This window comes from Canis lupus, chromosome 34 (genome assembly GCF_003254725.2).
Source record: "Canis lupus dingo isolate Sandy chromosome 34, ASM325472v2, whole genome shotgun sequence".
Lineage (NCBI taxonomy): Eukaryota > Metazoa > Chordata > Mammalia > Carnivora > Canidae > Canis > Canis lupus.
In genome coordinates this window covers 20,345,739-20,373,252 of record NC_064276.1, presented here as the reverse complement: position 1 = coordinate 20,373,252, position 27,514 = coordinate 20,345,739, and the positions used below count along the sequence as shown (strand labels likewise).

The 27,514-nt window shown below is 44.6% G+C and overlaps 1 long non-coding RNA gene across 10 annotated transcripts in view; it reads left to right on the top strand.

Annotated features, from left to right (window-relative positions):
* LOC118353264 (uncharacterized) overlaps nt 1–27,514 on the top strand; it is an 81,025-nt gene that overhangs the window by 35,861 nt on the left and 17,650 nt on the right. For 7 of the 10 annotated variants that reach the window (XR_007408112.1, XR_007408110.1, XR_007408113.1 and 4 more), the window contains 5 exons: nt 8,370–8,479; nt 12,167–17,431; nt 17,725–17,870; nt 17,980–18,397; nt 22,537–23,110. This is a non-coding gene — a long non-coding RNA (uncharacterized LOC118353264). The remainder of the gene's footprint in view (nt 1–8,369; nt 8,480–12,166; nt 17,432–17,724; nt 17,871–17,979; nt 18,398–22,536; nt 23,111–27,514) is intronic. The other 3 variants (XR_007408105.1, XR_007408107.1, XR_007408108.1) reach the window with 3 other exon arrangements.

The window sequence follows — 27,514 nt, the reverse complement described above, 5'->3', positions numbered from 1 at the left end:
GAATCTCCTCAGAGGATTATCCTGATAGGAAAAAAACCAATCTTAACAGGTTACATGTGGTAGGATTCCATTTATACTACATTCTTGAATTGATAAGATTTTAGAAATGGCTAACCAGAGATTAAGGAGGCGATGGGAGAGGGAGTCAAGTGGGTTTGGCCGTAAAGCAAAACATCAGAGAACCTTGGGGTAATGGAAAAATTCTCTGTCTTGATTGTAGGAATACCAATATATTAGTTACGATATTGTACTATGGGTTTGCAAGATGTTAACGTTGGGCAAAGGATACCCAGGCTCTCTGTATTATTTTTTTTCTCTGTATTATTTCTTACAACTCCTAGTACCTCTAAAAAGTTTGATTTAAAGAAAAAGCTCAGAAGAGACTCAAACTAGGATGCCGATGGTATTGGAAGGAGATAGGTGATGCAGAAAGGCATGAATGAGGGAAACAATTCAGAGAGTTCTTTTAGCTATCTTCCCCCCACCCTGATCATGATATGCCTTGGTTGACCGAGGTTGTTCGCATGTCTCTGAGTGATAGCATCACTCTTGTTTGTTCACTTTCTTGATAAGAATGGTGAGGGACTTCACCTAGTGTCCATGTTTGACTTGGAGTATAGTCCTATTCTGATCTGCCTCAGTGGCTTCTGAAGGGAAGTCAAGGACACATTTATAAGGGGCTTTGTGGGACTGAACTATCATTGGTCCGAGTGATAAAGTTTGGGGAAGTCACACCAAGAAATTTTCTAAAACTCTCCAAAGCAGTGGGAAGGTGGTAGTGGAGCATTTACGGGCATGAGCTGCTTATGAGCTTGCCCACTAAGCCCATAGGACTAATAAAGAGAAAGAACAAAAAGCAAGAGAACATTGGCTTGTAGAGTGTGGGCAAGGCCATTCTCTCCCCTCCTTCACACCCCTGTCTACAGCCATGTGTATACTCCATCTTCAAGGATGAGCCAGGGTCAAAAGCAAGTGTGTGATGGACTCTTGAGTTAGAAAGGGAGCTTTTGTAGAGCTGGGATTGATAACTTGGATGGTCTGTCCCTGCTGCTTGGGAGGGAGCTCTGCTTAGAAGGCCACTCTGTCCCTGGGAGGCCTGGGGAGGAGAGGCGTAGAAGAATTTGGTTCTGCTTTCAGCCTGTAGCCTGAGCAAGAGGAGACCTGTTGAGTGCTAGCTGTCTGGCTCAATAGGAATCTAGCTGAGGTCTGAGGCCCAGGCCCAAGCTTTTGGTAATTTTGCTCCTCTGCCTGACTTTGCCACTGCCTGGCTCCCTTGGGAAGTGGCCATGACAGTTGGCTTCAGAGTTTGGATCTTGGATCTAGATTTCAGATGAGAGAGAGAGAGAGCGAGGAAATAAGTAAAACACAAACACACAGTATATGGTCGCTTCTTCCCTTTCTCTTTCTTTCTATGTGTCTCTTGCTTTTTCTTTCCTTGTCTTCCTCACCAGCATTAACCCTCTATAAGGCTTCTGTTGCTGTTGTTTTGTTTTATTTCACATTTTCATCCTTGGCTTGTTTTATTTTAATTGTTTGTTCATTTGGTTGGTCAGTTTGGTTTGCATTTTGAGTAAATGATAGCAATTTCTCTATGTCAGTTCCAAGTGTGAATAATGGCCTGCATGACTCTCCCCAGCCTCCAGCCCCTACTTCTTGCCCTTCCCCACTCTCTCCCTCAGGTCCAGCCACACCTGGCTCCTCACTACTCCCTGCACGTGGCAAGGAGTCAGCACCTCAGGGCCTTGGCATTTACTCCTTTTTTTTTTTTTTTTTTTTGCAGGCTTCCCCACCCCATAGATCCATCCACATGGCTGGCCTGCTCACCTCTTCAGGTCTTCATGTAAACATCACATTTTCAGGGAGACTATCACAGAACATCTTACATAAAATTATGTTACCCCTACTTCCAACACTTCTCACCCTCTTCTTGTTTTCCTTTAGTCTTCAAAGCATATATGATTCTCCAACACTCTGTATTTTACTTTTATCTCATCCCTTTTCTGAGTTCCACAACTGAATGTAAACTTTATGAAAGCAGGGCTTTTTGACTGTTTGGTTCACTATAGAATGTGTCTAGAACAGAGCCTGGCAGAGAGCAGACAGTAACAATAAATATTTGATAAATGAATGAATGGAATGAGGGGGTGAATAACATTCTTTCAGATGTTAGGTAGAACATATATATATATATATATATGCTATATATGTTTAATACTTTAGTTTATCTTTATTTTTTTAAAGATTTTATTTGTTTATTCATGAGAGACAGAGAGAGAGGCAGAGACACACACAGAGGGAGAAGCAGGGTCCATGCAGGGAGCCCGATGTGGGACTCAATCCCAGGACCCAGGGATCACACCTTGAGCCCAAGGCAGACGCTCAACCATGGAACCACCCAGGTGTCCCTATTATTAATATTTTAGATAAGTGAATTATTAAGATTAAATTAGTATTAAGTATATTTTAAATAAATATGCTGTATTATTTACATTAAATATTATAACTTATTTTAAAAGATACTATAGTAATTGATACATTGAATTGAGAGCATACTTATCTTTTCAATAAATACGCTGTATGTATGTATATCTATTTATCTATGTAATATATAGTATTATAAGCTTTATTTGTGTTACGTCTATGACCTTGAAAACAAGCCTGGACTGGAGTTTGAAGGGTTGGGGTCAGTTCTGGCTTCTTCAAAACAGATCTGATGGGAAGAGACATCTCATGTCCCCGCTGTGGTATCTGTACTTGTGAAATAGGTATAATATTCCCTGTGTCCCTCACAGATTATTACGGGAATCAAATAAAATGTCGGACAGGGATGTGTAAGAACTAAAAGGCAAATCACACACACACACACTCAGGCCTCTGCAGGGATGAAGCACTGCCTTAGCAATGTTTAGTGGTGAAAGCAAGGGGTTCAGAGAGTGCCCCTGCTTGTCCCAGTGGTGTCAGAAACACAAAATATGACCAGAGAGCTGGGTATCCTGTGGGCCTTAATCTTCACACGATACTGCGAGGCCGTCTGAGAGACTTATCTCATGAAACCCGAGTGTTATTTGGGAACTTATCAGGAGTGTTTCGTGAGGGGAAAGGAGAGCAGAGCCCAGCGTGTCATGGAATATTCCTTCCTTTCTTCCATTCCCCCCAAGCCCTGCGCTGTTGCATTTCTTGCTGTGTATTATTGACAGAGGAAATGCTGATTCATGGTCTGAGTTACAGGAAACCTTGTTTCCTGGTGAAGAAACGAGCCGGGTGGTTCTTGCCAGCATGCGCCTCTGCCAGTTTCTGCCACATGCCCTCTCCTGGGCCTGCACCCAGAGCCACTGAGGAGGGGTAGGGCCAGCTGGGCCTTAACCAGTGAGCTCACTTCCCCTCGGAACTGAATCCAGCACAGGCTCCTCACTGTGCCTCTCTAGGCCCTTCCGGCTCTGACCCCACGATACCTTTCCATCCCATCTCCCACCACTCCCTTCGTGCACCCTCGGCTGTGGCCACACATGACTACTCTCAGTTCTCTGTGAACACCTTGTATTTTCCAGTCGCTATGCCTTGGCTCGAGATGTGCCCTGCCTGGAATGGCCCCTGACCCAGTGTCAGTTCATTGAAATCCTACCCATGCTTCAACTCTGCGCAGTGGCTACCTGCTGTGTGCAGCCTGCTAGGTTGCCTTCTAACATTTCTGTTCTTTTATTGTAAGGGTATTTTCAAGTGTGTACAAAAAGTAGACAAAGCTGTATAGCCAACTTCTATGTTATCATTTCCCAGCCTCAACAATGAACTGATTTCTCTTAAATAGCACTCGATCCTTCCTTCTTTGAGCTCTGCTGGTAACTCTTATGTTTTGCACTCCACTCATATTTGCCGAGTGGTGTGGGAAGAAAGTGAGTCAGTGGATTTAGAATGCTGTTTACCCACCTCCCACAATGGGGAAACTGAGGCCCCAAGAAGTGAAGAGAGTTTCCCAATGTCATAAGACAGGTAGTGGCAACCCAAGACCAGATTCTTCCGAATGGCCTCACAGTCTAATTGGGAGGCGTGGATAATATACTCATAACAAGTATATGCTATTGGACCTCAAGTACTATAGGAGTTCAGGTTAAGTGATTAATAAGTAGGTGTTGAATGAATAAGTTAATCTTCTTTCCAATTGATTAATAAGATGACCCCTTAAGCTTGGCCCTGAGCAGCTCCCAGCTCCTCTCCATGTTATAATCTAATGTCAACATGATGAAGGCACTGGAGATAGCCAATTTATGTGGAGCAGAAAAGCCAGGTCCTTACAAAGGCCAGTGAGAATTAGTGAAAAGTTTAAAATGATAAATTGTTTCAAATAAGTTCTGGGTTATTCCAACATGGAGTAAAGAGTAGATAGTTTGTATCTGAAGAACTAAATGCTTCTGAATTAATTTAGACTGGAGAGTAGGAAAAGAAATTAAGAAAGTCTTACCTTCTGTGGCTTGGAGTACGTGTGCATTAGATCATCTGGGAGGAAGATATGGAAGAAAGTGTGGAACGATAAAGCAAGAAATAAAAAGACAGCAGGGAAAAATGGCAATTTTTCATCTTGATCCAGATCTGGCTCAAACCTCGATTTTGGAAGTACAGTAAGAGGTCACCTGGATGTCCAGTCTGCAGCACCCTGATCTACTATGTCAAAACAAAAGGAGGGATCTGGTCATTAGCCAAGAAGCTGTTGCCAGTGGAGTGGAAAACAAAACATGTATGGACTTTCCTCATTACATAGAGTTAAAACATAATTTGGGAATACTTTCCTTGAAAAAAAAAATCTCTTGAATCAGATTCTTTTGAAGGGTCACATTTAATCAGTGCCTAATCACGGTATTTCTTTGTGTGGCAACTAGATGAGGGGAGATAGAGGCAGAGGGCTGGACCAGGCATCCATCAGACACTCCGTCTCTACTGTTTCAATGATCCATTAAAATGGAGGCAGTCACACCAACACCTAGGTCGCAAGGAGGTTCTGAGGTCCACCAAAATAGTGGATAGAAAGTGACTTGTAAGCTAGGAAGTACCTCAGTAAGATCATGATGGCTGCCATTCCTAGAAGCACACTAGTCATAAATAGATGAAACAGGAGGCCTTGCCCTGGAGACAACAGGGGAGACAAGGAAAGAGACAAAGATGGGTTAGTAGAATGATGGGCTTATATTTCACATTTCAGTGTACACTAGAGACCTGGGTAAGAAGAATGTAGGAGAAAAATCTGGGACTTTTGTTCCTCCTTCACATTTGTCACTCTCTGTTGATATTCCTATGAAGATCATCATTAAAGACGTCAGTGTGAAAGCATGGTCTCTCAATCTATTTAAGAGGCAGCAAGTCAAGGGGTAGGTATATAGAGGAAGTGGGCTAGTCAGAACTGTTTTGTGTTTGGTAGGTCTGGAACTGTGAAGAGAGGAAAATGGGTAGAATTTATAAATCCTGTGAGGAGAAAAGAGGACGTAAGGTTTAATGGACAGATGGATGGGGTATATCCCCACGTGGGCTGTGGGAATCCTTTCAAGTACAGGCAGGAACAAAATACTGCTAAAAGGAGACTCATGATAGTCACCTAGATGGAGAGGGTTCTGCTACAGCAGATGATGATTTGTTTTCTGAAATCCATGAGAAAACATTTCCTTCTAAAAAAAAATTTTCCCTCTTCTACCCCATTGTACAGCATGTTCACCCGCATGTTTATTTTCTTAATAAGTTTTTCTTTCTTACATATATATATATATACACACACACACACAATGGAATATTATTCAGCCATTAGAAATGACAAATACCCACCATTTGCTTCAAGGGCATATATAGGTAGGTGTGGCCTGGCACTAAGTAACCATTACAATCTCCAAAAGTGGTCCTAGGTGCAGCAAATCTGAACTTAACACTTGCTCAGGCCTGAGGAACAGACACTGGAACTGGATCTGAGCCCTCAAAATTCCCACACCTTACCAAACATGTGTGGTTTAGAGCCTTCAAAACAAGAAGGAAAGGCAGGGCTTCTTTTTTTAGCTGTAAAGGATTCAGCTTCTGCTGCACCGTCTTTGTGACAGGACAGCAGGGTTTCCAAGCCAGAAGCATTCAGGGAGTGGCGTGAAGGGCATGGTCATTTAGGGCCTGGAAGGTTTCCATCAGAGAGCTCAGGTGAAGGCCTCAGCCCCTGGAGCCTGCCTCACCAGGAGGGAGCCCAGCAGGAAGAAAACGCTTTGGCCGTGCTGAGCAGAACTCATTAGTGGTGGGGTCAATCCTGAGGTTAATGTATATTTGTTAGACTTTTTTGTTTCCTGGTGTCATGTTTCCATGCCTAAGCCCAGAGTCGCTCTGTAGACTTTGGCATGGATTTAGCAGCATTCTCGCTGAAAGGTGAGGCCAGTCTGTGTATGCAAGAAAACCTCTGAGGTCTGCCCTTAAAAAGACTACAACGTGATTGTTCAGGTCAGACAATCAGGCTTCAAGAAGGTACTGAAAGGATGAAGCGTCCATGCTAGTGTGGGTGCAAATGTTTCACAAGAGACTCTTTAGGGGGAAAGGGCACCATTGGAGGGTTTGCTGATTTCTCTGATGTAAAAAGTCCCCCTACGGCCAAGTTCAAGTTACCAACATGACGGTCACGGAGTGTGGCATGTGGAAGAGCTGCCAAGGACCAGCACACCACCGGCCAGGAGTCAGAACAGACACAGTGGGACTCACTCAGAGAAGCAGGAAGAATTGGAACTCAGAGACCAGACGAGGCTGTTAGGTAGGTGTGGGTGTGGGCAGCGCCAGCAGCATACCAAGACCTGCAGGAGGTGACAGGCCAGGTGGCAGTCAGCGTCGTGCCAGCTGTGATAGATGGTCATCTGAAGAAAAACAGCTACTGTTCCCTGGGCGAGACATTGTGATTAGCCCTGTGCATTGTCACAAGTTGTCTCACGGTCATCTCTGCCAGGGTATTTTTATTCCTATTTTGCAGATGAGGAGATTGAGGCCCAGAGAGATCAAATAGCTGCTCGGGTAAGAAGCGGTGGAGTTAGAATTCAAATCTGGAATCTGTTTCCACTATGCTGTCAAATCAGACAGGATGTGTGGCTGCTGGTGGCTGATGGTAGTTCCTGGGGAGGCTTGACAGCTCTGTGGGAATGAGGACACTGGTGTTTGTGGAATCAGGGATTCAACATCAGGGATGAATCAGGGGACCTAGGGTGTGAGGTCAGAGAGGACAGACCTCAGGAGGGTCACAGAAATGGCCTCCAGCCTGAAGCAGAGCTAAATACCAGTCAGTCCTGGTTGTGGCAGCTGGGTCCCCAAGAAAGGGCCCTACGTGGGACGTAACTATGGACATCTGTGTTTTATATCAATATGGTGTCTACAATGCTTCAAAACTATCATACAGTCTATGGAAGCTAATTTGAAAATGCAAATATGCATTTATTTAATATATTACTTGTGACCTTATGTGACTCACTGGCAGAGTAGAGGCTGGTGTGAGCTGTGCGCTGTGGAAGGCATGAAGGCTGGGTGAGGGGACCTGTGCAGCCACTGTGGGGATGGAGGCCCAGGTGAGTGAGCTGTTGGGGGAGGGCTACAACAAAATATCCCAAAACTGGTGAGATAAGGGATAAGATCCAGAGGGAGAGAGGGAAGAAATCGTGCTAGAGAAAACCAGGGGAAGATCACCTTCCCTTTGGAGGATCAAGAAGGTCCAGTTTTGGAAGGATCTAAAGGATCTCCAGGGATTTAATGTGAGGCTAGCTTGAAAGGGAAACCTGACTGGTGATAGGTCACTGGGGACTTGGACTTAACTTCACCAGTCTTTCCTATCTGTAGATAGTTTATGCTTTGAAGCTCCTTTCCCAACTTGAAGCGTTTAATTGTACCTCCTAACCCTAGTGTTTTTGTGTTAAATGGCAGTGGCACAAAGTGGAAAATTAGGGTATTATATAAAGGAAAACCATGGGAGATTCAGGTGGGCTGCTGTCATTATGGATGTCCCATCTATGGGGGACGAGCCTCCCTCTTCACTCTTGGGTGCTAGTAGCCCAAATCCGTGCCGTTGCATGGGTGATTTCATTTCACCCTGCTAATAAGTGGCAAAGGGAGTATCTGAACCTTGGACACCCTTCAGAGCCAGAACCTATATTATTAGGGCAAACCATATGAAGTGGTCTTTCTTTTACATCATTTAGATTGAATATTGGTAATTCTATCTCAAGCTATTTTGACCTCCGAGTGCTGAGAGCGTCCTAAAAGTAAACAGATCGTACTGTTCCAGTGAACAGACCCAGTCAACAATCTCAGCTGCAATGTGATGTCCTGCTTCTTGTGTCACATGTGATGCAAACTGTAGGAAAGAATTTTTTTTTTTTTTTCAGAAACAAAGGTGATGAATGTGTGAGATGATCAAACCTGCGGAAGTTACCGGAATGGATTCCCTTCAGATAATGGACATTGGTTAGAGACCCAGAAAGGGATCGCCCAGATGGTGAGTTACTTGGGAGTCAGCATGGTTTCTGGCACATAGTGTTGAATAAATGGTGAACAAAGAATTTATGCTTGTGGAAGATTTCACACTGAGGTTACATAATAATACAGCTCCCCCCCGGTGAGTCCATGCACCACTCACCAACTCAACCTCTTGGCACATGGTTGATACTTTGGACCAGAGCAAATTTTGGCAGAGCAAATGGTGCTGAGGTGGAGGAGTCAGCATTTGCCTAAATTGTTCTTCCATTGGCTGAGCCAGGTGACTTCAGGAATATTGCTTACACTTCTAGGGCCTCCGTTAAGTGGGAAGGCTTATTCTTTCCAGCTTTCTCTCTAGATAGTTGGGAGGATCTTAACAGCTTAGAGAAAGTAAGTCTTTGTGAGCTTAGAAAGAAAAAGCAAAACAAAACGCTTGAGGTAGGAAACAAAACATTTAACCTTGTAGGCAAAAGAGGGACAACATGGCAGCTTGTTTGGAAGTCTGGGAAGGCTCCCCGTTAGTGAGATAGTAGATGGGTCAAAGGGGAGAGTGATAAAGCATTCCTGACACTTTGCCCAAACCTGGCCTAGTGCCTGAATTTCTCCTGAAGCCACATCACCAGTAACTGCGGACTCTGACTCAGGAACTTCACCTGCTGCAGAGGGCGATTAGCAGCAGTGCCCACCACCACAGCTGTGGGCTTCCTGCCCCTGCCTGCCCCCGGGCCCCTCTACTCATTCCTCCCGAGCCCCCCCCACCCCTTTCTCCTTTTGGGAACAACTGTGCATAATCCCTGCTCCCCTTCCTGCCCCTTCCCCAAGGCCCCCACCTGCCCTTTCTGATTCTGTGCCAGCAGCTGGTCGGTGAGCAGTGCCAAATCAAACAGATGTGTGTGGTATTGGCCGGCACGTGTGACCAGACTCTCTGTCCAGCCTTGTCCCTGAGCAGGGCTCTCTCTCTAGAGGGTCGAAGCCTGGGCACTCCCTGTCAGGGGGAAGGACAGGCCCGAACAGAGAAGTGACCAGAACCATGGCCTTCTGACTGCCTTTGTCTCCCTCCTCCTCCTCTTGGCGATTCTTTATTGATCTCTCTTGGCGCAGCACCTCTTCCCCTTCTTTGTTACTTGTCTTGTATTTTTGTTTCTTATTTAAAAAAAAAAATTCATTCTCATTAATCAAACTCACGAGACTTTCATGCATCGGATTTAGAAAAGAGGGCAAAACAGAATCTTTTAAAAACAGGTTTTAAAGTTCAAGTTCTCCTAGGTTAATAAAAGACATCACAACGGGCCAGAAACCAGCCAGAAAAAGAATAACAGCTGGTCGGCTTCACCGCAGCCCGCCCAAACCGGGGGCCTTCAAGATGTCACTTCCTTCCTTCCTTTCTTAGTCAGTGGCATGCAAAATTCATGGCAATTCTCAGAACTAGGTACCCTTGCAAGTGTCTTTGATTTTTCTGTACAGTTGGCTAATTCTACTCACTCCCACCTACCTGTCTAAGTGGGCATGACTTGAGAACAGCAGCAATTAAGCCAAGAGAGTCCTGTGACACATCAAAGCCCTCTGGAATAGTGAAATCTCATTGAAAATAAAATTAGCGGGTCTAGCATCATGATACAAAAATTGCTCCGTGTTTTAAAGTATACATATTTTTCCTTATGAACCTTCGGAGGGAAACAGCCTGCATCCTGCATAGCTGCTAGTTGGGAAATGGTCCCAGCAGAAACGAGAAACTGCAGCAAAATAGTAATTCATACTCCAAATCATAGTCTTAAATGTTGATAATGATTAGTGGCGCACCTGAGCGTCTCAAAATTCCACAGACATGCATGCCTTTTGCATTTGATGATTGAATAGAAAGTACAAGATTAGTGAAGTAGGCCTTGCGTAGGTTTCTGTATATGGCTTAAGAGAGCATCCGCATTGAAGAAACAATAAATTATAAGAACGAGTTTCCCATTTTGCCCTGACTTCCAGGAAGCTCAGAGCCGAAGCTGAATCTGATGCCTCACCCAACAATTATATTAGCCTTGCCATTTCTTTTCGCTCTAATCCAAGTTTCTAGCTCTAGTTTTGTTTACTGCTCAGCGTATATCTTCTTTTATGTCACAAATCGCCCCAAATTCTTTTTGGAAAAAAGGGTGGCATACCAACTATAGGGAATCCCATAAAAGCGACTTCTAATAATGATGATGATAATGATTCATGACACTTCACTTTCTACCTTTAATTAGTTATTTATGTACTTGTTGTAAGGTTCTCATTAGACTGCAGATTCCCCGAGGGCCCGAGCTGGGCTTCTGGGCACAGCATCTCCCCTGAGGTGGGTGTTTAGCAAGATTCTGCTGGATAAATACAGCCTTCGGGTGACTTTCAGAGAAAATAGGATGAGGTTTTCTTCCCTTTCTTTTCCATTCCTTTCCTCTCCCTTTTCTCTTTCTTCAGAGGAGACTCTATTGATGTAGCTTCTGCAGACAGGCAGCTCTGAGCTAATATATGGGGCTGCTGCTACGGTGCTGGGTGAGAAGTGATTTTCTTCTCTTTCCCCTTTGAAGACCATCGTAAATTTTTCCTTCCTCTGCATTGTTCTCTCCCTCTTCCTGAATAAGGCTCAGTAATGTTCTCCTACATAAATAATAACCACTTACATTTACATAAGCATCGGTAACATTGGCACATCCCTTCCAGAAAGGATTTGAGATGGGCATCTGAGAGGATTTTAAATTTTACAGCGTACTTCGACTGCGGTGGCGGCTGTTAGCAGCTAATACTTATTGCGTGCTCACCCTGTGCCAGGCACTAGGCAAGGGCTTTTTGGATACTATCTCATTTAGTCCTTGCAGTGGTCCTGTGGAGGAGCTACTGATGTACCCCACTAGCCATGAGAACAGACGGTGAGGCCCTGGACCTTGCCCAGGGTGGCACAGGTAGCAGGGAGCGGGATTGGGCTTTGACCCCTCACTTCTGAGTACAAAACCCAGGCTCCTACCCTCTCTCCATATACTCCCTTTGAGTCATTAGTCCAACCCACCAAAACAGGCAAAGTGGGAGCGATTAATCCTGTTCTATAGATGGCAGGAAAGAGGAAGAGCAGTGTTTGAGTGCCGATGACATCCAGGGCATTGTGCTTCACTCACAATATTTCATTTGGTCCCTCCAGTCATCTCGCAAGGCAAGCAGCAACATCTGTGTCACAAACGAGGGGGACAGGAGCTATGAGCGCTTACTTAACTGGCACAGACACCTGGATGAGAGGGTAGGATTTGATTCTGGGTCTGTTTGGCTCTAAAGTCCATGTTTTCCCCCTGGACATGTGGAAAAACTGGCCCAAGTTCACATCATGAGGTTACGAAAACAACACCAAGTTTGGTATAAACTAGAGTTTTTAAAGTGCCCTTTTTAAGGTTCTGGTGTCCTGCTGAGGTCAAAAAGTACAGCGTCTGTCTGGCTACTGAGTGTCTTTCCCCATGTGCCCTTGAGTGGGGGGAGCATCTTATTATGACTTGACAAGGCGGATGCAATTGAATTTCCATCTCATTCAGAGCAGAGAGAGAATAGCTTTGGGAACGAGGCTAGTTTGAAACAAGGGCTCCTGAAGCTAATTAAAAGCTAGGCTGGAGCTGTGCTTTTCATTCCTTAAGAATGTTCGACCTCATTAAATAGGAAAAAGCAAGTGGAATTTTCTGATTTTTTTTTTTTTTTTCAGGTTCTGCAGTGGTTGGGGACTCGGAGAAAGTGAGACATACTTCTACGGCTTCTTGTTTGCACAGTATCTCTGACAACGTCACTGTCGTGAGGAAGACTTAACCCTTCTCGAGTGCTTCGCACCTCAGGAGAGGGCAACTGGGCAAAGCAAACACAGAAGGACATCCTGGGTCCTGCTTCAGGCTCCCAGTCCCCTGCACTCCCTCGCCTCTCGATTGCAAGGGATGGAGAAAGCGTTTGCAGGCTCCAGCACAGTGGAGCAAATGGCTGGCCTTTGGAAAAACCTCCCTTTCAGACACTTGGAGCTAGCCTGCAGTCACGGCCACAAGGTTCCAGCCAGAGGAAATAGAAAACTTGGCAGGCTTTCCATGGGGCTTCTAGATGGAACAGAAGAGCCTAAAACCCTGTTCTGTTGTTTGGACTTGGGACTCCCTGTGGCCAGGAGTCAGTCAGGGGCCATGTGCTCAAGCCACCAAGCTACCTGGGACCACAGAGATCGGGCTGGGAGAGGTACATCCTGGAAATCCTTAGGTTTTGATTTAAAAACCTCCTCCTACAGGACACCTGCGGGGTGCCAGGCCCTGTGCTAGCAGCTTTGCATATATTATATCTAATCTTTCCAGCCACCTTGCATGGTAGGTGTTATTACCCTCATTTTAGAAGTGAGGAAGCAGAGGTGCCAGCTATGATCTTCTGCGTGGCTCTTGGCCCTGCTAATAGAGCACAGTTGGAAGAGTCCTAGTTTCGTGAAGTATCTGAAATGGAAGGAACATTAGAGGTCATGTCTGCCTTGTGAGGATAATGATGAAAAGAGATCCAAAGCCAGAAATGTAAATTAATCTGCTCAAGGACACACAGCAGAGCTGACACCTTCACATCCATCTCTTCTTTCCCATGTAATAGCAGGAGAACAGAGAGATGTAGTTGCCACCTGGGATGAATGGAACAAGTGTCAAGGCCTGCTCTGTCTCTGTCTCTAAGCGATGATCACCACAGGCATGGCAGTTTTCAAAGGTCTTCTCACTTGATCTGGTCGACATGTCTTAAAAATGAGAGAAGGGGAAGCTTTGCCGTTCTGGGAGGATGAAGTAAGCTGCCGATGAAAAAAAGTGCACATCCACGTCTGTAAAATGTTTTCAGCCTCTCACGATAAAAGTGGCGGAGGCGAGTCAACGATTTTAGAATTTTCTTTTTTCCTTCATCTCGTAAACTTAGGTGTCACACACTGCTAAGTCTTTGCTTCCACAGGGTGGCAAATTTGCTTCTCTCTCTCTTTGGTTTGCTCCAAATTGCTTGGGGTTCCATCAGAAAGCTCTTCTAGGAATGTCCCTGCATTATCTCATGAAGTCTCTAGGGAGTGTATAGTCTACAGTCAGCGCCATAACATAAACACCAGTCTCCTTGAGCCACATGTGGGATTGCCCAGACTCTGGCATCTTGGAACTCAGAAATGGTGCATGTACTGGGGTCTGGCTGCAGCACCATGTACAGCATAGTTAAGAAGCACTAGGGCTGAGAGGGAACGGGGAAGCTGTGATAGGGTCATTTGCAAGGGCACGGAATAAGTAGTTTAGATGATTGGTTCTATTTTTCACTTTGCATATTCTGTAAGAGTCAGTTTTATTTATCTGTTAAGTGAATATAATAACGGATAAACCTGCTTCTAAACGGAATGAGATACAAAATCTACACACGTTCAAGAGTCTGTCTGAGCCGGCCTTAGTCATGCTCCCTATGCTTCAGCCACTGGAGGGCTTGCTGATCCCTGAATGTGTCATGACAGTGCCCATGGGAAATAAGAGTAATACCTTCTTCAGTTTGCTATCTATGATTTACCCTCTAGTCAAAAAGGATTTGACACTTTGGAGTTAAACTTTCACGTACATTTTCCCATTTAGCCCTCAAAAGGACCCTGTGAAAGAGATCTTTCTTCCCATTTTGCAGATGCCAAATCCAGGCACAGACAGGTGAAACACTAAGCTCAAGGTCACATATATGTTAGATGCAGGAACAATGGGTCTCCTGAGTTCCAACCCAGAATTCTTTCCTCTGTATTGCATGGGACAAGGGCTTAATTCTCCCAGATTTGGAGTATATGTTTGGCCACTAATGCTTTCCTTCAAGATGGGAAAAACACCTGGCTGTTGCTTTTCTACACCACAGTAATGACCACATACCTCATGTGCACACAGGCTTCCCTGCCTTGATTCATCCTGTCCCCTCTGCTGGGAATGCCTTCCTCTCCCCTTCTCCGAATGACCAACTCCTCCTAATTCCTTTTAAGGCCACATGCTATCTGATTAATTTCCTTTTTTATGTCCCACGGTGCTTTTCATGTCTTCACTACAGCAAGTCAGTGGGCAGTAAGCCATAGCCAGGTGTGTCTCATGGAGTCACAGGGGGGACAGAACCCAGTGACCAAGTAGAGGGAAAGCTTGTTCAGATGCAGGATCAAGTCTTCATTTTTATATTTTCATAGTGGATATTTGGCAGATAATTGACCAGAAGTTGCTCAGAGCCTGAAAATCAGCCTGCTTCTAGAAAGAAACAAAATGGCAGGAGAGAAGTAATGTAGTAAATATGGAAACCAGGATCTCAGCCCTCACATTGCAAACTGAATTTCTTGAGGCTACAGATAACTTCCTGGAGTGCCTGCGCATTTCAGATGGTTAGGCACACTTTGGAGGGACTCTTGGAATTTTTTGGGAGATGGGTCTACCAGTAGTTCCTGTTTCGAGTGAGCCTTAGCTCCCTCAACCAATGCCTTAAGAGCTGACTGCTGGCGTGCCATGTTCTGTTGCCTTAGCCTGAATTTTTCCTTCTAAGTGTCAAAAACAACAATAGATGGAGAAAATGAATTGAGTGTGTGTGTGTGTGTGTGTGTGTGTGTGTGTGTGTGTGTGTTGGGGGTGGGGAGCAATCCAGGAGTCCCAGAATAACCTCCAGTTTGGTAATGATTTATCTTATTTCATTGTTAATTTTGCAATTAAGCAGGCGTACTTTATATGCCCGAATGACCCATAGATTGTATCTTAATCAAATTAATGTGTCTAACATAAGACTGATTCAGTGTTCAACTGTGAGACTGACAAATGACGCAAAGCCCAAGTTTTCTCTTTCCTTTCTCTCTCCTCTCCCCGCAAAACCCTCCATCACGAAAGGTCAACTGACTGAAAAGCTGTTGTTTTGATGGCTGCCATGAGATCCTATTGGTTAAAAATGTGAGAAGGCTGGGTACCTCCCCCCACCCCACTTCAAACCAACTGTATGTGTGTGTGATAGTGTGTGTGTAAGTTTGGATGAAAAAAAATTGTGGTTAATTCTTCTTGTTGTGTACTTCCTGCCACTGACATTTGTTGCTGCTGCTGTGTAATGTAGTTGAGGCTGAGTAGGAGAATGAGATGCAAATGAACTATAGATGTATTCCTTAATTATGGCTACCCTCCTCAATCTCTATTCTTGGAAAATTTGAAAAGTAGAAAAAGGTGACCAGGGAAGCCAGCTAGTTGTTGCATTGCCCTGAAGCAACCCCTTTAGATCATTTTAGTTGATAAGTAATTTGAAAAAAGTATGATTCTGTTTAATAAAATGATATCTATATTTTGAGACTATAAATAATAAATAATGGTTTCTTAAAGAAGACTTTGGGTAAAGGTCTAAGACTTATGTTTTCCTGGGCTTAATTTATCAGCACTTAGAGGGACTTCAGCAATAGTTTCTCATCCTCATCTGATCCATTTGCCAGGATTAGTGAGATATTTCTTAACGCTAATCAGGTCACATCTCTTCCCTGTTTAAAACCTTTCAATGGCTTCCAATTGCACTAAGTTCAAAGTGCTTGCCATGGTTTATGAGACCTATATAATATGCTCCCTTCTTGCCCTCTGACCTTCTCTCTCTCCCCTCCCCCTTACTACACTGGCCACTTGCTTTCCAGCCTCAGGACCTTTGCAAAGGCTATTTCTGCATTTTGCCCCTCTGCTCCCATCCTGGCTCATAGAGTAATGGTCACCTGTACAGTCAGGCCTTTCCTGACCCACCGATGAAAACTATGCCATTCTTTCTATTATGTCTCTTCACACTTCCCTATGCTTTCCCTTTCATGAATATGTGATAATTTGTAATTTTATATTTATTTTTCTACTAAAGTTTTGTTTAATGACTGTTTACTCACTACTCTATAAGCTTTATGTCTGCTTGATTTGCCACTGTACGCAGTTCTGGGCATATAGTAGGAGCTTAATTAATATTTATTGAAAGAAAGAATGGGCAATGCATTGACTTTCATAATACTTGAGATTCCTTAGCCACAGAATGGGAATAGTCATCTTTATTCAATAGCTAGCTATGGAATTCAACTTGACATTTGTTTTACACAGAACTTTGAGATGTTAGGATATTGGTTGGCCATGGAAGGAATGTGAGACCAGGAGTTTTGTTTTTTGTTTTTCCCCTCCATTCAGAGTTCAGTGGCTTGCGTACTAGGGATTAGACACAGCCCCTGTTCTTCCTCCCATGCCAGGCCAGGGTAGCTGCATCTCTGCTGCATCTCCCTTCTTTTAGCCCCTCCAGTCATTGTCTCTGCTTTTAACCAGCCTGGGAAATCATAGAGAATACATATATCAACAATTCAAGGTTCACTCCTCACAATTCTCCCTTTATTTAGGAATTTCTTGTTGCCTAAATAATCTTGGAGACTTTAAAAGAGATGTTGAAACAGTCTAGGCCAGAGCCTAAAGTTTTTTCAGGTATGTTCCTACCAAACCCATGGCTCTGATTCCTTTTCAGTCCAAAAATTTCTTCCAGAGTGGATACAGAAATCTGAAAGAAGGTGAGAACACAAGGAGTCATGTCTTCCAGAAAACCAGTGAATATCTCTGAACTTTGATTTATCTATGAAATGTGGCTAAAACCATCAATCTGAAGGTGCACTTAAGACTAAATTAAATCACATATGTAATAGTATTTTTACAGTATCTGATACTCAATGCTCAGTCAAAGTCCACTTATTATTTATCTACCACTTTCACTTCTCCTTACCCTTCTTTGGTCACTCCAGATGCTACTCTGAGATTCCTTTAGCCCAGGATGGGAAAGAGTATCATGACAGTTGGCCCACCTGTTCATCAAGAAAGTGGGAAAGTGTGTTGTGTTTAGTCGATGAATCATTGAGGAGCATTGACCTCACATAGGATTTTCCATCTCAGCTCTGTGTATGTGCTGGATTTCAGCCTCTAGAATTCCAGTATGCGGAGGGGTTTTAATGGTAAGCAAATTCAATCTCCCCCACTCATTCATAACTAGCGGTCTAGTGAACAAAGCAGTCTTTGGTAGAACCACCCCACTTTCTGATTTTGCAAACATGCTTCATTTCCACTTCCTAAGGGAGAAAATCCTAGAAAGAATGTGAGATGACCAGAAGGGAACAAGCAGCAGCCTAACTATGGACAAATCCTACCATCAAACCAAAATCTTAAGCTTGCTATGTTGGCCTGAAGAACAAAATGGTTGGGTTGTCAATCATGGAGGCTTTTGATTGTTTGTTTTGTTTTGTTTTAGTTATCTTAAAGTAGTAGGGTCCCTACCCCCCAAGAAGCTAAGTGGATGAGGGATGTGGAGAGATACTTATAGAAGACTGATGCTCTGCCTTGGACAGTATGATGCCTGCCTGGGAGAAGTGACCAGGCTGGCAACATCTGAAAAAGGTGAGAGAATCTCCTGGTTTCCAGTCTGTTCTTTTCAAATTTGTGTGCCTTCCAGTAGAAATAGTTTTTGGCCCTGCTAATTTTGTTCTTTCCCATGTCTGCACTGTAGGGTTCTGCTAGATTCTCAGGCTGGGAGATAACTTACTACTCTGTGCCAGATTCCTCTTCTGAGATTTCTACTCCTTGAAAGGTGCCAGCCTAGAATCGAAGAGTTGACTAATTTGAGTTGGTGGATCTGAGTTCATGTGCCAGCTCTGCCATTTACAGAATTGTGACCACAGCCTGTGGCTTCAACTCCTATGCCACAGTTTTCATATTGGTGAGTGGAGGAAGATGGTGTGTACCTCATGGAACTATTAGGAGAGAGCATGGAAGGCATTGAAGAGTGCCTGGCACTTGGCCAACAGTCAAGGCTAGTTGGCTCCATTCCTCGACCTGCCTCCCATATTCCTCTGTGTTCTTTGCTATGGAAGGAGCCTGACAAGCATCAAGGACTATGAGGAAGATGAAAGAGAAAACTTCAGGAGGTAATGGTCTTATAGACTTCAAGAGGGAGGTTTAGCAGGTTAATTTTGTCCAGGAAAGAGTCTTATCTTTGGAACTTACAACAAAGTTTGGTTGTGCAGGACTAAGACCTGGCAATGAAACTGAAGCTGTGGACAACCTTTCTAGTCTGGATTTATGGTGCTATTTTGAAATACACCTAAAATCCCAAAGGAATAATTCTGTTACAGAATTATATATTTGCCTTTTGTAGAAAGTGGTCTTTTTAGCAATGCTGCAGGAAGCTGCATTGAAGTTTATCTGTTAATATTTGACAAAATAAGGGAGATACCCACTCCATTGTTGCTGACTTTTCAATGAGGAGGACAGAATATTGAATAAGTAATCACAATGAATTGAGCAAATGCTCTGAGAGGGGTAGCACGATGTTGAGAATACTTAGTTGGAGTACTAACTTAATTTGGTGGTTGGGTGGGAGGTGGCCAGATGTGGTCAGGGAAAGCTTCCTAGAAGAATGGCATTTAAATTGAGACCTCAAGTCTACATGTAGAGTCAGAGGGTGTTCCAGGTAGAAAAACCAGCATGTGCAAAGGCCCCAGGTGAGAGAGCATGAAGTAAGGTCGAGGACTTGAGGAAGCTTGGTTGGGGTGGGATAGAGGGCAGTAGGTGGAAATTAGTCAGAGAGGTAGGCAGGGCCAGCTCATGAACTTTCTGGGAAGCCAAGATGAAGGATTTAAACCCTATCCAAGAATCATAAAGTGTTTTGCTTGAAGAGTGATCATAATCAGCAAGGTTGGCTCCTGGGTGGGGCATGTTTTGACACATCTTAAGCAAGAGGTAAAGGTGGCCTGGACTTAGGCAGTGACAATGGAGCGGAGAGAAGAGGAAGGATCAGAAATGTTTTGGGGAAACATTGCCAGGACTTGGCCATGGGTTGGATGTGGTGTGCTTGTGGAAGAAGGAGGTGTCAAGGAATCCAGGATTCAGGCTAGGTAGGGTTCAGTGAACAAGAAGCAGGTGTTGACAGAGAAAGGATGAAGTTCAATGTGAGAGCTGGGTGGATGGTTTAGTTTATAGACAAGAGCTAAGATGTAGATAAAGATTTAGGGGTTAGCGGGATGTAGATCACTGTTTCTCAAATTATACCCAGGTACCACCTGCATCAGACCCACCTGCTGTATATAATAAACAAAGACTACAGGAGAAGGCTGGGATAGCAGCTAAAGAGTTGTTAAATATTTTGCACATGAAATGAGCACGGAGAACAGAAATTTGAACACCTTCCAAAATCAGTGGCACTTAAAGTAATGGTGCCTGCATATTCCTAGTGTGGAGTGACGGCAAAACTGCTGGAGAAGTGGAGAGGGTTTCTTTTATTTGCCCTTGTCTCTCCTCTGCTTCTTATCCATTCAGCACCCCTTTGCCCCCCACACAGACTCATTTTGTTTGTTTTGTTTTGGGGAGGGGGGAGGAATGGTAAAAATGAGGCCCAGCCCCTTTCAATTTTTCTTTTCTTCTTTTTTTAGTCTAATTCAGGACAAAAAAAGCTTTCATCGAAAGAACAGATGTCATCTGCTTTGGTCTTTTGTGGTGGTTTTATTTTATTTTATTAAAAAAAAAAATGCTCCTGCAGATGAGGCTCATTTAAACATAATGACGAGGCAACAAAAGCCCTCGCACAGAAGCGCTTCAGATTCGGTTTGACTCAAGGGAGGGAGAGCAGACAAGGAGATGTCCTGTCCACTTGGCTCCCCTCCTTAGGGCCCCAGCAGCTGCATTTCAGATGCAAATGGAAGCCAAGGGTGGGGGGCGGAGGAGGGGAGTGGAAATGCCCAGGAAGCTGATGTGCAGGTGTCGAGGATTCCAGACATCGCTACAACAACAGGCTCTGCAAACACAGAGCTCACAGAGAGTGGGCTTGAGGGCGCTCGCTGGGAGGGCTCAAGTGGACCTGCAGCTGCGCTGGACATTTCTTTTCTTAGCCATCAATGGGCTCTGTATTGAAAATATGAGAGCCAGCAAATGGTACGTTCAGAGAAAGGAAACGCTTTGGAAATGGAGCAAACATCAGGCTGAAAGGGCTTCCCCTTGGCCATGCTCATCATTTAAATCCACGTACTTGCGTGAAATAGATATTTGATATATGAGACTGGCATCCTGGGGCTGGAAGGAATCCGTGGAATTGTCACATTTATCCCTCTCCTTCTATAGATGAGAAGTATGTGCAGGCTCTGAGTGACTTGCCCCAGGTCACATAGCGCCTGAAAGAAAGGCAGCCATCCTAGGGGTAGTGACATTTCTCGAGCCTTCTCTGTGCTAGACACAGTTCAATATTTTGTGTGCAGGATTTTATTTCCTTTGCACAGCAGACCCATGAGAGAGTTCTCCTTATTTCCATTTGTAATGTGGAGAAATTGAGGCTTCAGTGAATTCAAAACTTTTCCTGAGTCAAAAAGCTGGTAAGTCCGGGCAGCCTGGGTGGCTCAGTGGTTTAGCGCTGCCTTCAGCCCAGGGCGTGATCCTGGAGACCCGGAATCGAGTCCCACATTGGGCTCCCGGCGTGGAGCCTGCTTCTCCCTCTGCCTGTGTCTCTGCTCCTCTCTCTATCTGTGTCTCTCATGAATGAATAAACAAAATCTTAAAAAAAAAAAAAAGAAAAAGCTGGTAAGTCATAGTCAGGATTTGAACCTATGTATGAATGTCTTATTCCAGAACGTATACTTTTTTTTTTCATTATACTTCATTCCTAACTCCTGGGAAAGTCTTTTTTTTTCTCTCAAACACACACGCATGCGTACACACACACCTCTCTGTTTATCTATTGTTTCTATTTCGATATGTGTAAAATTCATGAACATGTGTAAATATTAAAACCTCAAAATAAACATGTGACTTCTGCCATATAAGTATTAAGCCAAAACACTATCAAATTCAGTGATAGAATAGTTATGGTTAATGTTGGCAACAATCCCTTGCTATGTGTCTGGCATAGACTATACACTCAAGGAATATCTGGATTTGAATTGTGCCCTTATGTTTGGAAAGGGGCTTTTCCTTAGTAGCAGAACCTAGTGTCTACCACTATTGTGACTCCTGTGAACCTTACATGCTTGCATTGTGCCTGACTGTGCTCATGAGGCACCTTCACATGCATTAGTTTATTGCATCTTGGGAATACCAATGTAAGGAAGGTAAGCAGGGCCACTAGTCCCACTTTATAGGTGAGAAAACTGAGGCTCAGGGAGATAAACTAATGTTCCCAGAGAAAGCTGGGAGGTGAATGCAGATGTGCTCACGCCAGCACACCAGCAGAAGCTGTATACTGAGGGGCAAGGTGCTGATGGAGGTTAGAGGAGGAGAGTCATCAGCACATAGGTAGGTGTACCTGTCTCCACTGGCTGAAAGACATTGTGGTCCAATGTATAAAACTCCAGATTTGCAAACAGACAACCCAACGCCCTGTGGGTACGTGAGTGTGTAGGCGGTGCTGGAGGTGTGGGGATCATTGAGGATGGTGACCTGGGGGAGGTGAGACTCTGTGGGTGGTTCCTTTGCACGGATGCGTCACCCTCTGTGCCCGCCCGAGGACTGTGACAATGCCTACGTGAGTGCCCACAAACAAGCACACATGTGGGTGGACAGTAACCATGAGTGTGCTAAGGACATGGCCAGAGTCCTGGCCTGTGGCAGCGTGGGTCCTGGGTTTCTGGGTCTCTATGTGGAGCCCTGTCTTTGAGCAGTTCTGTGACTTCAATCGGAGCTACTGAGACCAGCCATTTTGCTGTGTGGGTGAACCCACAGTCCCACTCCTTCCTTGGGAAAAATAACTCAGCAAAATCTACTACTACTGAGTGGGCCAAGGATATGAGCTGTATACTTGAAGGATGATGCAGTCTGAAATCTGCGGCTAGTAGAATTGTAATGTATCTGGTTCAAAGACTTATTTTATGGATGGAAACACTGAAGATCAAAGGACAAAAGTACTTTTGTTACTAAATACCCATTTTTGATATTTCATTTATTAAAAAAATATATTTGTTGAGTAGACATTCTGTGGAAGGACTCACCTTTGAGGATTTCCCAGTTTAGTGGAGAGAGACATGTAAAAACAAAAAGTCACAATGCCACTAGGTGCTTAATATGAGTGACTATGTTTTGACAGAGCTCACAGAAGGAGTTACCAACTCATTTCCGGGTGTCTAAGAGGGCCATACATCAGAGATGACATTTGAGCCAAATCTGGGAAGAAAATAATTTTCCAGAGACACAGAAGTGCTTACCTATGAGAAGGTAACGACATGTTCAAAGACCCAGAGGTGAGAAGAGCACAGTGTGATATGGGACTCAGTGGTAGCTGGAATTTAGGGTGTGTCTCTGTCTACCTGAGTTTGTAGGGTGGAGTCAACAGGCAAAACCAGAAGGTGGGGAAGGGGGGTGCTGGATCAAGAAGAGCTTTGTATGCCAGACTCAGGAGTTTGGACTGTTTCCTATAGGATCTGGGAAAGCATTGAAGGATGTTAAGCAGGGTGATAAGATTCAAAGTAAGGCTTAAGCATATTGTTCTGCAGACAGTCTGGAAAATGGATTGGAGATAAGGAGATAGCTGGAAGATGCCAGAAAGAGTCATGATGGACGATGATGAGGGCCTGACCAGTTCCAGCTGAAGTGGGGATGGGCAGGAGGAAATGGATGTGAGAAATTCAGGACCTGGCAGGAACATGAGTACCGGAGCAATGGTGAGTATGGGTGGAGGAAGGGTGCAGGATGTCTTAGCACCAAGATTGGTGATTGGGTAGATGGTGGTACAGTCAACCAGGAGAGGAGCTGAGGGAGGCAGATGCAGAAGCCATTATGTATATAGTTTTAGACCTGATCTTGTTTAATGTTTGGGAATGTCGAAGTGGCGGTGCAGATGAAGGAAATGGTCTGGAGCCTGGGAGAGAGGCCAAGGTTGGAAGTCAGGTAGCTGTCAGAATTATAACCCATGCACATTGATTTTGGTGAGATGGAACCCTATCTGAAAACCAATTCATCAAGAATGATATTCAAATGTATCTTAGTACTCGAGCTGAAAAGCTCCAGAAGACAGAAAAATGCCCAGTATTTGTTCTAGAAGGTCCCTGTGAGCCAGCAGGAGTTTGCCAAGAAATGAAACAGAGGGTGCCCCGGAAAGGCACTCAGGCCCTTACTTGTCTGCTTCGTGTCAGAGTCAGGAGCCCAGCAGGGCCAAACCTCTTTATCATGGAGTCATCCTTCATCAGATGGAGTGTTCACTTATTTCCTCTCCAGCCCCCGTGCCCTTCCTACCACCCCCACCTCCTCGCCTTAGTCACTGAAGCTGAGTCATCCACTGAGCCTATTCCTATCACCTTCCCTCCATCAGGGCAGAGAGGGTTGGGGCAGGAGCTTCTGGGCATAGGGGGCCAGATGGGGACAAGAGGAAGTGTCTCAGACTCTGGGTTCCAATCCCTTTACCACCATTTCTTCCCAGGAGACAGAGGAAGGAGTGAGGCTGGCCAGTCTCAGTGACTCCCAGGAAGGAAGGGGGGGAAAGGAACAATTTTAGGGTGCCAGGCAAATGCCAGATGTGTTAATATCCATTCTCCATCACAATGGGGGGGGGGCAGATGAATATGAGGCTCTCGAGGTTAAGCATTTCTCCAAGGTCACATAGCAGGTATATCTGAATTATTTTACATCTCATACTATTTCTTCTACATTGCTCTGCTCTCTGTTTATCTTTGGGGGAGGATGGCATTGAAGCAAACTTGTTGGTGGGTGCCTACTATGTGCAAAACACTATGCCAGAAGTAGTCAATAGAGGCTTTCTTGTCTCAAGAACATGACATCTCATGTTGGAAAACTTTGATCCTTTGATTCATTCCTTCAGTATTTTCTGAGTACCACCTATGAGCAGAGCCTGCATGGGGACTATGGAGATAGGCAAGTCAGAGTGTCAGCTGTGGCACGCTCCAACACTGATCGTGGGATGCAGGGATTAAACAGTGAAAGGAGTATTTCATATTCATTTCTCAGAGTTACTTTCAGGCTGACATTGAAGGCTGAATCTGGGGAAGGGAAGTGAGGACTGTAAGAACTGTAAGCATACTGTGGGAGCAACTGCAGGAAACAGAAGGGATAAAGGGGAAGTCCCATGGGTTGGCAGATATTGGGTAGTTGAGTTGCAAGAGATGTTGGGTAGTTGTTGTTGGGTTGCAGAGAGAAGCTTTTAAAACACTACTAGCAAGAGATGAATTACTGAAGCCTTGACTACGCTTATATTCTTCTGTTGATCCATCAGCCCTTGATTGCATTCACCCCTGTTATTGGGTCCTCAGTACTAGGTGCTGGGCATCTAGGGGATACAGGGATAAGATGGAGAGGAAAATGCAGGAGCGGTCCCTGACATGAAGGTTAGAGACTCAGATCAGATGGTCACAATCCTGTGGATCTCTGAAGACCGTTAGAAAGGAAAAGAAGATGGTATGAGAGAGCATACAATAGGGAGACCTGTTTTGTGGGTGGTAAGGAAGGGCCTCATTGAAGAAATATCACTTGAGCCGAATCTGAAGAAATGAATACAAGTAATTAGGCTGTTTGTGTGCATGCGAGAATGCGAGTGCGTGTGTGTGTGTGTGTGTGTGTGTGTGTGTGTGTGTTGAGGGCAGGGAATATTGTCCCGGAAGGAGGGCATTAATAAAGAGAAGACAAGCATCCTAGCAAAATAACAAGCATTCTACCAATGTTTGTTATGTTTATAATAAGCATTCCAGCAAAATAACAGTGCAGGGTGGTCTGGAAGCTGGTGGCACCGTGTTGGGGTTATCAAACCCATAGCCTTGTGCACATCCTGGGAAGCTGCAGGTGAGGATAGACTTGGATCTTTCAGCCACGTCCAACTGTGGATTTTCTCTGATTTTCTCTGTGTGACCTCTGTGTCTTGACATCTTCATCTATGAAGTGAAAGAGCGCACACCTACATACCTTTCAGAATGCTGATACTAACAAGAAATGGCAAAACCCAAGTCATCTACAGGCATCCTCTCAAGGACTAACAATTTGAAGAAGAGGTCAAAGATCAGCACAGAGCTTTGGGGTGTCTGTCAGACACACACGCAGACACGCACGCATGCAACACAGGACTTAGCACTGTCAGCCTTGAGTAGACAGCTGTGGCTTTCTATTCCTGTCTCTACCCATCTCTAAAGGAAGAGGAGGGCTTTCTGAATAGACAAATGCAGGGTACCGACACCGGCACTGTGCTTCTAGGGGTGCCCCTGAGAAGAGACGGCTCCCTTCCTTTTCTTTATTTCTTTTTTTTTTAAGTTTTATTTTTAAATTTTATTTTTTTTCCTTTTCCTTATTTCTAGCACCCTCTCCCTAAGTTACAAAGGGGCTTTGGTCTGGAGCCAAAGCACATCAGACACAAGCATTAATGTCTGAGTTGAGAGTAGAATTCAGATTTCTGCAACACTGAGCTGCTACTTTCCGAGAGCTGAAGCCTTGGCAGACTTTTCTGGTTTGTCGTACAAGAGGCTGAGAATGTTCAGATTCTTCAGAGGGGAATCAGAGGGAAATCAGAAAATATGTCTATGCTATTTAATAAGTTCTGATCTCCGAGAGCCTGAAAGATAGGGACAGTCTTCAGAATGTCAGGAGGCATTTTGGTCTCTAGTCTCCATTCTGGCACATAGTGGCTGTGTGACCATGGGCACAGCCACTGCCCCCAGCTGAGGCCCGGTTTCCTCACCTCCAAAACAAGGTAGTTGATCCAAGATCTCTGGGTCCTCGCAGCCTGAAATGATGTATTTCTGGGACTTGAAACCCTAACAGGAAGACCCTGGGTAGTACTTAACCTGGTTTTGGATCACCGTTTGCCTATATTTGTAGTCTGGAAGGACCCACTCTCTTTCTTGCCATTGTCCTGTTGCCCAATCCCAAGTTGCGAATAAGTTTTCTCCATGTCGCTTTCAGTACAAGCATTTTGTGGATGGCTTCTACATCATTTCAAGATTTTCTGTTGGTGAGGGCCCAGTGAGTCTGAACTGATGCCAAATTAAGTTTGATTTATAATACAGGTAGTGCAGTGATCAATCAGGGTAGGCCAAATGGAGAGTGATGGATAGCGTGATCAGGAATAGCCAGGGTAGGGATGAACAGAGCGGTTTTCTCCAAACAACCTGTAATTAAAGCTTTCCCCTTCAGCCCCATGACCCAATGGTCTCCTTCCCTATTCCTAATTGAACATGATTTTTCCTGATAGTTAAGAGTTTGCTTGTTAAATGTGCTTGTTAAAGTCTTTTAAAAATACATTTACAATTGTGTGTGCATGTGTGTGCATGAGTATCTTCTATGATTTGGTTCCTGTGTATGCATTGATTTTGATACATCTTTGATTCCAGGGGTTTGTGAAGATTAGGAAAGGAGACTGACAAAAGCCTTAGGCTATAAGAAAGCCTAGAATTGGGGAGCTTTCTTAACTCTCCTCTATGAAGGAGCTTGAGAAAGTAAGAAAGTAGAAAGCCTGAGTCAGGGCAACCTCCAACTCCTCTCGTTTTCTTTGGATGAGCATGACAGCCCTGGGAGGTGGGAGGGCGTGGACAAGGAAAAGGAGGCCCAGAAAGTCACCCAGCCAGCACGTTTCAGTGCTTGGCTTCAATGGCTACCTTCAAAAAAGAGTACTATGTAATTGCCTAAGTCTCTCACGGTGCACAGTGAAGTGAGGTTTGTGGATGAGGAAGCAGAGGCTCCAGAGCTAATCTCCAAGGTGTTCTCTGGTCTGTGATTTGGCTTTCCCAGGTAGAACTGGGACTTGGGTCGAGTCCCATCATGTGGTGGTGCTTCTTTTTGCCCTATTATGAGTGTTACCACTCTGGTGAGACAGTTTTAGTCACGGCTTGCACATCTGTCATTCTCTGTCCCTTTGAAAACTCATTTCATGGTCCAGTAGAGCCGAGTTTCATCCAATAGCACTCTGACTTGGTGGCTTCAAAGCGTGGTGCCAGTCCCCCAGCTGGGTTTGGGGCAGTAATTCTTAACAGTTTGGTAGTTAAATTAGAAGCAACAATAACACAATCATCAGGTTTGGTCTGACACCCTGACGATTCCCAGCCCTCACACTGTAAGTGGAATAGGTGAAA